The sequence below is a fragment of the Cetorhinus maximus genome, chromosome 14 (genome assembly GCF_964194155.1).
Source record: "Cetorhinus maximus chromosome 14, sCetMax3.hap1.1, whole genome shotgun sequence".
Lineage (NCBI taxonomy): Eukaryota > Metazoa > Chordata > Chondrichthyes > Lamniformes > Cetorhinidae > Cetorhinus > Cetorhinus maximus.
The window spans coordinates 46,576,186-46,588,564 of record NC_135892.1 but is presented as its reverse complement, the minus strand read 5'-3'; the positions used below and the strand labels follow the sequence as shown (position 1 = coordinate 46,588,564).

Here is a 12,379-nt window from a genome sequence, read left to right as displayed (position 1 = left end):
TGAGACCCACTGTTTTTCTCCCATCCTCCTGCTCCTACACCCCTCCCTCCTACACCCAGCACCAGTCAGTTTCTGAGCATAGCTTTGAATCCTGCTGGAAGCCTGTCAAAATTACAAGAATGAGGCTGATCCCCAAAATACTTCACTGGAAGAATTGGTGGGGAAATCAGACGGGGACAAACCCTATCACAGTGATGTTGGGTTTCAACCAAAGCAGAACTTACTCTGTAAAATATAAATAAATGGTACCGTGTATTTGAATATATCTACAGCTGCAGATGCTGGATTTCTGATTCAAGATTTTTCCATCAATGTGGCAACAGTACCAAGAGCAGCTCTTTTCAAAATGCCAAGGCCCCAAATTAAAAGTAACATGGCTTTCTATTAAAAATCAAGGTATTGTGAGTTCAATTCAAATAGCAGCAAGTGGAGTCCTGTTCAGCTACACTCAACAACAATCTCCCCTCTACCTTTCAATGTCATTCATCTTGAAAGAACCATGTCACAAAACCCCTGGCAACAAGGTGGCTTCAGTTACTATGGCAACTCTGCAGCTGGTTTCTTATTCTGAATGCTTTTAGCCAAATTGCTCAGAACAGCAACATACTGCAGCTACTCTTTATAATCTTCCATTTTATTTACTCATGAATATTCAAAAGAGCCTAAATACTAATAGCTAATGTCAGAATGCCTTACCTACTACCTATAAAATGACATCTTTCATGCAAAAAAAGACAGATTCTACTTTTGTTTAGTATTAAGCTTCCCTTTGTGTGGACTGTTTCTGTAGTGTCACTGAAGTTGAATTGCTGAATTGATGTAAGGATCTCGATGCATTTGGAGCTCATTTACACAGACAGAACTATGTAGATATGAGGTCTGCAGTGTGCTGGCACAGATCCCGGGTTCACTTTCCAACCTCCTGACCATACATGAAATCTATGTAAGCTTCAACATGCCCTCATTGTAGATGTCAAATGATTCCCAAGCAACTTGAGGCCAATTTCAGTAAAATATCGGAAAGAAAATATTAACTCCTCACACAAGCTCAGTATACACCCACCAGTGTCCAAAGACCCGGCAATGCAAAGATGCTGTCCAGCAATAGTGCATTCAGACCAGACACAGCAGCTCCCAGTCACTCGAAGCACTTCTGTTCAATCCACTGAAGGCACTGCACTAACTCAAGTATTATATATCTCATTTGTTCTTGTCAGTTGCTCAGCTGAGTAGGAATTACCATAGATGGTACCAGTACTTCTTGGCTCACCTTGCAGCTGGGCAGTGGAAATCTGCAGCAATGTTCATCATCTTAGCCACTCTCTCAGCTTATTGGCAGAGGTCACCAAACAGTTCCATGTGGTTCAAGTAGGGTCAGCACCATTGTGAACAATTACATGAGGGGAAAGGAATATCTTGGACATAAAGCACATAGGAGAGTGGAGAATGTTACTGAGTTCAAAAGTTCACATGTAAGCATTCATCTTTGTGGGGAATCCATGAGTTGTGTTGAGACGAATTATCAGCAGGAAAAGTGCAGTTGAGGGAGTGCCATGTCTCTTCATGGTAACGTTTACTACAAGCTGATGATTTAAAGGTGTTATTATGTCACATAAATCATGGAGCAGCTGTTCAGTTGTTTCTTTAATTAATGATATGGCAGGAAAATGTTCGTGTTTCATATTTATTGGTAATGACAATCTAGAAACGGAAGGGGTATAAGAGGCAAATAAAAGGATTTATGCTATTCTTGTCAAGGGCTGCATGATGACACCTGTTACAGAGTTGATATTCCAAGCAACTTTTCTTGGTGGAAACATTGAACTTCATTTACAAGACAGCAGCAGCAGCAGCTACATGTGTACATCCAACACCATAACTAAAGAAGAACTCTCCCCGCACTGCTAACTGATTGATTAACACAGATCCTGTGATCTTACAACAGCATTGTTCTGAAAGGTACAGTCCAAATTTTATCAGAACTATAATTACTACATTCCTCCCCCTTTAACTTTTCTGTATATTTTGTATTTACAAGGATATTTATCTCATGACATTACAATATTTACACAGGTAATGAAATTGCCAGTTAAGTTTTTCAGGTGGTTTCCTTTTCCGTGTGGAACGTCATAGCTCCACAATTTCCAATTCTTTGGCAGGAACCACATTCTCTGGAACCACATTAACATCAGGTGCCTCATTAGCCATAGGAGGTTCAGTGTCTTCCACTCTGACAGAGACATCAGGCACGTCTATCCTTGGTTGAGCAACTTCAACAGGAACCACAGGTTCAGCAATGGTTACAGGTGGAACATCATTTTGTTGGGGTATCTCCCTTCTTCTTAAATGATCCATCCAGCCTTCCACTTCCATGTAGTACGACAATGGTCCAGTCACAGAGCTTTCTTCACCAGTCCTCCACCAACATTCCATACATATACTGCTTCTCCAACAGTAAATTGTCACTCACAACTATGCAAATCATGAGTCGCTTCTTGGTTCCCCTGACTTTTCTCCACCTTCCCCTTCAAATTGGGAAGTATCAGGCTTAGTCTTGTTCGAAGACGGTGCCTCATCAATAATTCTTCAGGTGTTGCACCTGTCGTAATGTGGAGGGATTGTTCTGTAGTGAAATAGGAAACGAGTAAGTTTAGTTTACAATGATTCACTTGTTAACATTATCATTCCCACCTTTTATTGTTTTTTCAGAACCTTCTTCCTTTTTGTCTTCTTCTTTCTACCACAGAGTTTAGTCTCAGCCTTTTTTTTGAATTCACTGTCAGCCAGACTTCTCTCAGGTGAAATCTCAACTCGTCTTAGTTGAGTAGTTGAGCTACCCATGACCTCATATCTACTTGCACCTTGGAAAGTTCTCTGACTTTTGCTTTCAAAGCCTCTTTAGCTTCATTCAGCTGATTCTTCGGCTCTTCTGCCTCCTTCTTGTATCTGTTGACTTGCTCCTGGAACCTTGAACATTGCTGTGTCTTCTCTGCCAACTGGTTCTTCAGTTTGTTCAGAATGGCGTTAAATTCTTCCTGTCTCTGTTCGTAATTTTCCAGAGGTACAAACTTTGACCCAAGGGATCCTTGTTATGTGTGAAGATCTTTCAACAGGTTTTCCTTTTCTTCGCGAAGCTCACTCGCTTCATCTTGAATTCTGTAATTCAGCAGAGCCTCCTTGAGTTTCTTCTGTTGTTCTTCCATGATACTGTTGAAGGCAGTCTTCATTTCTTCAGGTTGCTGAATGGCTACACATTCCTTTTTCATCCTGTTGCGCTCCTTGGACTCTCCAGGCTCTTTCTGAAGTACCTTGCCTTGTTCCTTTTCCAACTCAGGAACTCTTCCAGCTTCCTTTTGAAATCTCACTGGCCAATCAAGGTTAATTTCCCTCAACCAATTTTGACCGAGAAGGCTTGGTCCTCTACCTTCTAATACTATCACGGGTAGTTGTGCCGATTGGCGTCTATAATAAACAGTTACTCTGGTGATACCTTGCACCTAGATTTCTTCGTCCGTGTACATTTTCAAATTGGTAGATGTTTGTTCCGTATTTAATTATTGAGCACCTTTATTTAAACATCTGAAAGTGTGTTCTCCTATTACAGTGGTAGAAGCACCCGTGTCTACTTCCATTTTTAAGGGTTTACCATTCACTTGCAATATGACAATAATTGGCTCTGTCTTCTCAACTTTCATGTTGAATAAGGAATAAATTTAAGAATTGGTTGTTTCTGGCTCTTCCACGCTGTATACTTGATTGGGTTTTGTTTGTTGCCTGGAAGCCTGTCTTCCTTAACCGAGGTTTTTCACCCACGGTAGTTGACAGGGCTCTCAACCGTGTCCGGCCTATCTCCCGCGCATCCACCCTCACGCCTTCTCCTCCCTCCCAGACACATGATAGGGTCCCCCTTGTCCTCACTTATCACCCCACCAGCCTCCGCATTCAAAGGATCATCCTCCGCCATTTCCGCCAACTCCAGCATGATGCCACCACCAAACACATCTTCCCTTCACCCCCCCTGGCGGCATTCCGTAGGGATCGTTCCCTCCGGGACACCCTGGTCCACTCCTCCATCACCCCCTACTCCTCAACCCCCACCTATGGCACCTCCCCATGCCCATGCAGAAGATGCAACACCTGCCCCTTCACTTCCTCTCTCCTCACCGTCCAAGGGCCCAAACACTCCTTTCAAGTGAAGCAGCATTTCACTTGCATTTCCCCTAACTTAGTCTACTGCATTCGTTGCTCCCAATGCGGTCTCCTCTACATTGGAGAGACCAAACGCAAACTGGGTGACTGCTTTGCAGAACACCTGCGGTCTTCCCGCAAGAAAGACCCAAACTTCCCTGTCGCTTGCCATTTTAACACTCCACCCTGCTCTCTTGCCCACATGTCTGTCCTTGGCTTGCTGTATTGTTCCAGTGAAGCCCAACGCAAACTGAAGGAACAGCACCTCATCTTCCGACTAGGCACTTTACAGCCTTCCGGGCTGAATATTGAATTCAACAACTTTAGATCTTAAACTCCCTCCCCCATCCCCACCCCCTTTCCGTTTCTTCCCCCTCCCTTTTGTTTTTTCCAATAATTTATATAGATTTTTCTTTTCCCACCTATTTCCATTATTTTTAAATCTATAACTGTAATACCCTGTCAGTCTTTCCACCCCACCCCCACTAGAGCTGTACCTTGAGTATCCTGCCATCCATTCTTAATTAGCACTTTTCTTAGACAAATATCACCACCTTCAACACCTTTTTGTTCCTTTTGTCTGTGACATCTTTTGATTATCTGCTCCTATCACTGCTTGCTTGTCCCTACAACCACCGCCCCCCAACTTCTCGCCCCCCACCCCCCCCACCTTAAACCAGCTTATATTTCACCCCTCTCCTAACTTTACTCAGTTCTGCTGAAGGGTCTTGAGGACTTGAAACGTCAACTCTTTTCTTCTCCACCGATGCTGCCAGACCTGCTGAGTTTTTCCGGGTAATTCTGTTTTTGTTTTGGATTTCCAGCATCTGCAGTAGTTTTTTGTTTTTTCCTCTTGTGCTGGTCTAACACCTTGGTCACAGTTCATAATATACTGAACTATTTCTTTCCCCAGCTACATCTCTCTATTGAATGTCCAACACACTCTCTCCATCTGAACAGTCTAGTCTGCAACCAAAGTTTACTCAAATCCTCCTTTCACCAATTCTTTTAAAAATTGATTGAAGAAAACTTTTTTAGAGAACAACAGACCTGAACCGTGACATTCATTAATTCTGGTTTATCAAGTTCTAATGTGCGCCAATTGGAAAAATAAACTCACTTCCAAATATTTAAATAGTTTTACAATCTGTAATTCATTAGATCATAAATGTCAGTTTGAATATTTGTTTTCTGATTGTTCCATGATGATATTAATGAGGAACATAAAACTGAAAAATTTTTATCTTCTCCAAAAGGCACTGTTGAATGCTATGTAGCCAAAGGGATTTTTACTAACATTTTATAAATGTACTTTTTTGACAATATTAAGATGATAAATAGATCAAAGCAGTTGGAAATGAAAAGGGAAAGTAACCAGTTACTACTTAGGAAAACAATCAGGATGGAGCTCTCAGCGCTGAGAGGCACTAATACCTGTTAGTGGAATCATGTTCTTAATTGCAAAGCCTTTTCACCAACTGCAAAGAAAACAAGTGTCTCTAGCTAAGATAAAAGTAAAATATTGCCAATGCTGGAAATCTGAAATAAAGGGCAGAATTTTCCTTGCCCACTGACGTAGAATGTGTTCAGCAGCATGAGCGGATAATACGCCAAGAAGGTCAAAAATTGGTTTCACGATGTCGTGAGACCAGTTTGCGATTGCCCGCTCAGCCACCTCATTATAATACAACTGCATATCATTATAAGGCCAGCCCACTGGAATCATCTCCTCATGTTGGATTGTCCACCCATGTCAAAGTGATTGCACGCTGACGTGTTTCACAACAGCATACATAAGGCAGGCATTTGGCAGACTGCACTTTGAGAGGAACTCGGAGGTAAGTGCAAAGTAAGGTTGCACAGCCTGTTAGACTTCAACCTGTTAGACTTCAAGGTGTAGGCAACTTTGGGTTGGGGGGCAGGGAACAAGGGCTGCCCTGCGAATGAAGGTAGTGCACAAGCACGGAGAGGGGAGGGGAAGGGGGAGAGAGGGGAGGGGGAGAGAGGGGAGGGGGAGGGCCATGCATTAGGGAAAGCTTGTATAAAGTGACCATTCCTCTGTAGCTGAGACAGTTCAGGTGCAGCCACATTGACATGAGTGGACTAGAGTCTCTAGCTCATCTTCCCACTCAATGCAGAGGCATGAAAGTGCCACCAAGTGCTCCAGAGCCTTTCAGCCCTCGGGCACAGACTGTAAACTAATGAGCGTTTTAGTGGACTGCAGCACAGTTCAATGACTGGTCATTGCTAAAGCTGGCCATGGAGCAGTTGCTGGTGGAGATGCTCACAGACCCTCACAATATCAACATCCCGATTTGGACCTGTCTCCCCCATGACTCAAGCTAACAGTGCAGACTTGCAGCGTGAGTTAGGAGAATGCCTGTGCCTGAGCTGAGAGCACAGCATGTAGTCCAGTGGGTGAAGCTGCTGCCAATCGGTCAGGTGGAGTGGGGCGGAGGTGAGTGGGGTATCGGGCAGCCATGCAGTGCACTAAACTCAGGCCATCCAAGTGGTGGCCAGCACTCTCTGGGATGCCATAAGGGGCCTTCAGACTTAACCAAGAGAGGTTCTTAGTACACCCACGCTAATCCATGCATCTCTCTCTTTCACGCTGCAGGAGGAGTACATCAGGAGCATGGAGCCTGGCGAACTAGCTGTATGCCTTGTGGCGTACAGAGGGTGAAGACGACGGAGAAGAGAGCTACTTAAGCGCCTAGCTCCACAGAGGGAGGAGCAGCAACCTCAGGAAGAAGAGGTGGTTGGGGCTCCCACACACATTGCCGAAGAGCCACAGCGAGCTGTTGCTGGTCAGCCCCTCGTTAGATCCAGAGTCTATAGATGCTGCCTTTCATTCCTGCAGATAGCTGAGAACCAGTGTCACTGCGCATGTCTAGGGAACTGGTCAGTCACATCTGCCAGCTACTGCAGGATTTGGCGCTACAGGGACATGCAGGACATCCACTGCCAGTGACTGTGAAAGTGACCACGGCGCTCAATTTTTACGCCAGTGGCTCCTTTCAGGGCTCTAAAGGCGACCTCTGTAGGATATCACAAGCCTCCACCCACAAATTCATCCATGAGGTCACGGATGCCATCTTCGTGAGGGCACATAACTTGGTGCATTTCACCCGGGACCAGGAAAGCAAGGATGCAAGGGCAATTGGATTTACCCAGATCTGGGGTTTCCTACAGGTACAGCGTGCAATGGACTGCACTCACATGGTGCTCAGATCTCTGTCGCAACACATGGCCAACTATGTCAAACGCAAGGGATTCCATTCGCTGAATGAGCAGCTGGTGTGCGACCACCACAAATGCATCCTGCAGGTCTGTGCACGAATCCCAGGGAGTGTGCACGGCTCCTACATTCTCAGTCGGTCACAGATCCCTGACGTCTTCCAGGGACAAAAAAGGCTGCAGGGATGGCTCCTCGGGGGCAAGGGGAGGACATGGCTGATGACACCCATGTGGCAGCCTCAGACTGCAATAGAGCGAAGGTGCAAAGAGGCTCATTCTACAACTGGCAACTTGGTGGAGCAAATCATTGGGCTAATAAAAATGAAGTTTTGGTGTTTTGACCAGTCTGGTGGAACCCTGCAATATAGTCCACAGAGGGTGTCACACATCTTCACCACTTGCTGCGCTCTTTACAACCTGGCACTGCAATGGGGAGAGCTGCTGGCTGAGAAGGAGATGGAGGTCTCCTCCGATGAGGAGGATGTCGATGAGGGTGAGCTTGAGGAGATCCTCGAAGGCAAGGATGACGGTGATGAGGCCATCACACTGGCCAAATGAGACAGGCACACTCAGGAGGCCCTCATAGCTGCTAGGTTTGTGGAGGATGATGACAACATGCAGTGAGGAGACACCATAGATCCTCACATTGCATCTGTGAGCATTTGACTCCAGTCTGGCTGATGGCAGTGCACATACCCACTGTGGTAATGCTCCTGTCATGGAGACACAGGTGAGGCTCTCATAGTCGCTCGATTGCAGGAGGATGATGATGATGATGATGACGACATGCAGTGAGGACACTCCATAGATCTTCACACAGCCTCTGAGAATGTCTGACTCTCGTCCAGCCCAGGGCAGCTCGCTTGCGCTCTGTAATCAGGGTCATATAATGGAGACGCAGCCATGAAACTTTAAAAGCATCTTATCCTTTGTCAACCTTCAGCACCTGAGCCCTTCAGGAGCTGGAGCACAGCATCAGTGGTCACTGATGCTAAAGAGATGGGGGTCAGCCTCCCCTTAAAGGTGCTGAGAGCACACAGAGAGAATGACAGAACTCGGTGACGCCTGACACGACATTCTGGCAGCAATGACAAGCACCCATCGAGGTGCATCAGTAATCTATCCAGTGAGTGTGAGGCTGGACCATCACTTTGGTCTGAAGGCTGCACAAAGCACAGGGAAGAGGCCCTGGACTGAGACGCCTGCCTTTATCTTGTGCAGAAAGGTTTCACATCTGAGTGACATGGATACTGTTCATCAGAACAAGGAGCTACAGGCAGGGGGACATTCTTGGGAGTTTATTTACAATAATGAACATCACGTACAAGTGATTAGTGCCCATGCCCGGTCTGTGCAACTACATCTTCCTAACTTTCCTAACCTTGCCGCTACGCCTTAGTGCTCCCCGGACATCTACAGCGGAGTTGGAGGCAGCCTGCTGAATGCTACACTCTGCCTGTGATGACCTTGATGGGTGTCCTCTGGAGGGCCAAGACCTGGAGGGCCCTGGCCTGCTTTCAGGGTCCTGCTGTGTGGCTGTGGCACCCTCCTCAGCCTGTGGAGCTGGAGCTGCTGGGGTCACAGGAAGAGGGAATTCGGATGGACAGGACACTCCCGGAGTCACCTGGGTGGATGGCCCCGAGGGGTGCCCAAGGGTCCCTGGCTGACTCCATGAGGAGAAGGGGATGTTTTAGTAAGATCGAGCTGCCCCGCACCCTTCTTGTGTTGACACTTTTGAAGGCCAATATGGCATCAGCAATGGAGTTCAGCCTGTGCTGCAGTGCACAACCAATGTCCTGGACCAAGGTCTCCATGGCGGCCGCCATCATACCAGTGTTGAGCTCGGTGCATTGCAATGCCGGCGCTATCACCTCAGATTGAAGGCAGACATACTCCTCCATTGTGCCTTGCAATCTGAGGAATGCAGTGGACACCCCTTCCTGATGTTCCCGAGCTTGCCTTTGCAGCTCCAGCAACTGTGACATGATCGAGTCCAGAGGCTCATCATCTGACTCGGAGTCAACAAATTCCTGGCCTCCGGCAGTCCTCCGATTGCTGGGGACCTGAGAAGTTCCTGCCACTGCCTGCTGTGGATCAGAAAGTGCGATGTGCTCACCAGATCATGATCCTGAGGCTACTCTAAAGCTAGGTCCCACCAAGGTGTGTGTCTCTGCGCTGGTGGAGGGTGTGGGTGAGCGCTGTGATGGGACTCCAAGGAGGGTGCCTTCAGATTTCTCTTCAGAGCTTTCTTCAGGGCTTGATTGGAGGCCCTGGGTCATGGATTATCTTGGCTCTTTCCCAGATGTGCCTGCAAAAACTAAGAGAGATCATTGGTGCATGGCAGTGGCCTGTGAAAGAGGACACATCACTCACAGCATGGTTGTCTGATGGATGTTGCACTGCTGGATCCTCACTTGGTAGAGCAGAGCCGACCTCACCATCAGCACAGGAACGGTCCAGATCCTTGCCAGCCAGCTCGATGGCTCTGTTTTCAAAGTCCATGAGGATTTTGATTTCAGGCATTCCTCCACCGGTCTGCAACCTCTCCCTTTTGTCTGCCAGCTTACCCTGCATGAATAGAGATGGAGGGAGTGTAAGTGGGATAAGTATGCCTTGCATGTGTGGTTGGTGATTGGTCCCATGGACAAGATGAGGACAATGGAGGTGTGTAAGAGAGAGTGAATGGTGATGTCCCTTGAACTGACAGTGAGTGAGATCCCTGTGAATGTGTGATCGGTTTGTGAGTGTGAGTTGAGAATAATGAGAAGTGTGACTTACCCTGGCGGGATGAAGGCCTTTTGTGGTTCTGTGTGGCTGCCCTCTTTTGCAGGGCGTTGGCGCTGACCACCGCTGCCACTGCCTCCCAAGCCAGATTGGTGATGTTGCTGCCCATCCTGAGGCCGGAGCGGGTGTAGAGGACATCACGGCAGGCCTCCACTGCGTTCAAAAGGCACTCATGGGATGAGTCATTGAACCTGGGGGCTGCAGTCCTTTTGTCTTTCGGGGCCATGTCTTCCATGCATCCGTCAAGGGCTGGAAGCACTGAGATGTGTTTGAGCAGCTGCACTTTAAATATGGCATCCGGTGTAATGAAGCAGTGAGGTGATGGTGTGGTGGGCAAATGAGAGTCCACCCACCATCAAAATGATGAGTTTCCTGGGAATGCATAAGTGATGCACGGGTTTTATTTTGGACGATGCAGTGCAAGAAGCCGCCATTGCGGCTGGTGGGTAAAAAGTTGTTTTTCCCGCCCGCTACTGCACTTAGTGCAAATCTGGGATGATTCCACCCAAGTAGTCATACAGACTCAAAACGTTAATTCTGTTTTCTCTCTCCACAGATGCTGCCAGAACTGCTGAGTTTTTCCAGCATTTTCTGTTTTTATTTCAAATGTCTCCAGCTTCTTGCTTCTGACCCCATCCTTTTGTTATTGTTTAAATGTTCTTACCTTGAATTGACCATCTCACCACCCAGCTCTTTGAGAGAGCTGTTGAGTTCGCCCCATTTCTCTATCCTTTCCCCATATTCCTGAAATTTTTTTCCTCTTCAAGTCTTTATCCAATTACCATTTGAAAGTTATTATCAAATCTGCTTTCACCATCTTTCCATGGCAGTGCATTCCAGATCATAGCAACTCACTGTATAAAATAAATTCTTGTCAGCCCGTCTCTCGCTCTTTTGCCTATTAACATAAATTTTTGTCCTTTGCTTCCTGAATTGGGAACAGGTTCTCATTACTTACTCTATCAAAATCCTTCATGATTTGGAACATCTCCATTAAATCTCCCCTTAACCTTCTCTGCTGCAGTTTCTCCAGTACCATGTAACTGAAGATCCTCTTCCTGGTACCATTCATTAAGTTGACCCTGTGCTGTCTCTAAGGCCTCAAATCTTTCCTAAAGTGTGGTACCCAAAATTGGATGCAGTACTCCAGCCAGGGCGTAATGAGTGATTTGTAAAGGTTTAGGTTAATTTTCTTGCTTTTGCAACTATCTGGCTGTCTGTAAAGCCAAGGATGTCATATGCCTTTTAAAGAACCTTATCAACTTGGCCTGCCACCTTCAAAAATTTGTGTATATACACCTCCAGGTCTCGCTGCTCCTGTACCCTCTTTAAAATTGGACTTTTTTTTATCTTACCCGTCTTCATTTTGTTCCCCAAAATGCATCACTTCACACTCCTCTGTCTTGATTTTCAATTGCCATCAGCCTGTCATTTCGCTAGATTGTCTATGTTCTCCTTAAGTTTGCTGCTATCCTCCTCACTGTTTACTACACTTCTGACTTCTGTGTCATCTACAAACTTTGTAGTTATACCATTTCTACCCAAGCCCAGATTATTATCTCAAAAGCAGCAGTGATTCTAATACCAGCCCCGGGGGGGACATTATTTTATACATCCCTCCAGTCTGACCACTACTCTCTGCCTTCTGTTCCATAGTCAATGTTGTATCCACTGTGCCTTTAATCCCATGGGCTTCAATTTTGCTAATAAGTCCATAATGTGCTTCTTTATCAAACTCCTTTTGATAGTCTATTTACATAACATCAACCATACTACCTTGCTACAACCAGCTGAGGATGGGTGCAAAGACTTCCACTTTTATCCTACTCCTGTTGATCATAACAGGATTTTTTGAAATTTAAGGATGAATGTGCCAATTTAGTGTATGTTCTTAACTGTTTACATGCCGATTGCAAAGAATATAGTCAGACAGGCTTTCTTGAGTTTAAACATATAAGGGGTTAGTTTTTATTATGCTAAAAACCCACCCAGGTATTAAAATAAAAATAAAGGTAAATATGCTGACTGTTGCAACACAAGCACACACACACACACACACAAAAGCATGCAAAAATACAAGTTACAAAGTAGAGAAGTTTAACTTTTGCCCAAATTAAGATTCAATGATAAAAGGCAAGACATAAAGAGTTCACTGATTCTGAGTCTTTCA

At 45.9% G+C, this 12,379-nt stretch overlaps 1 long non-coding RNA gene across 2 annotated transcripts in view; it reads right to left on the bottom strand.

Moving 5' to 3' along the window:
- The window catches only part of LOC144690121 (uncharacterized), a 193,073-nt gene that overhangs the window by 92,260 nt on the left and 88,434 nt on the right, over nucleotides 1-12,379 (bottom strand). The window contains exon 3 of one of the 2 annotated variants that reach the window (XR_013578756.1): nucleotides 1,714-2,623. The exons of the other annotated variant lie outside the window; for it this stretch is intronic. This is a non-coding gene — a long non-coding RNA (uncharacterized LOC144690121). Of the gene's footprint in view, nucleotides 1-1,713; nucleotides 2,624-12,379 lie in introns of those variants that run through there. 2 annotated transcript variants of the gene reach the window in all.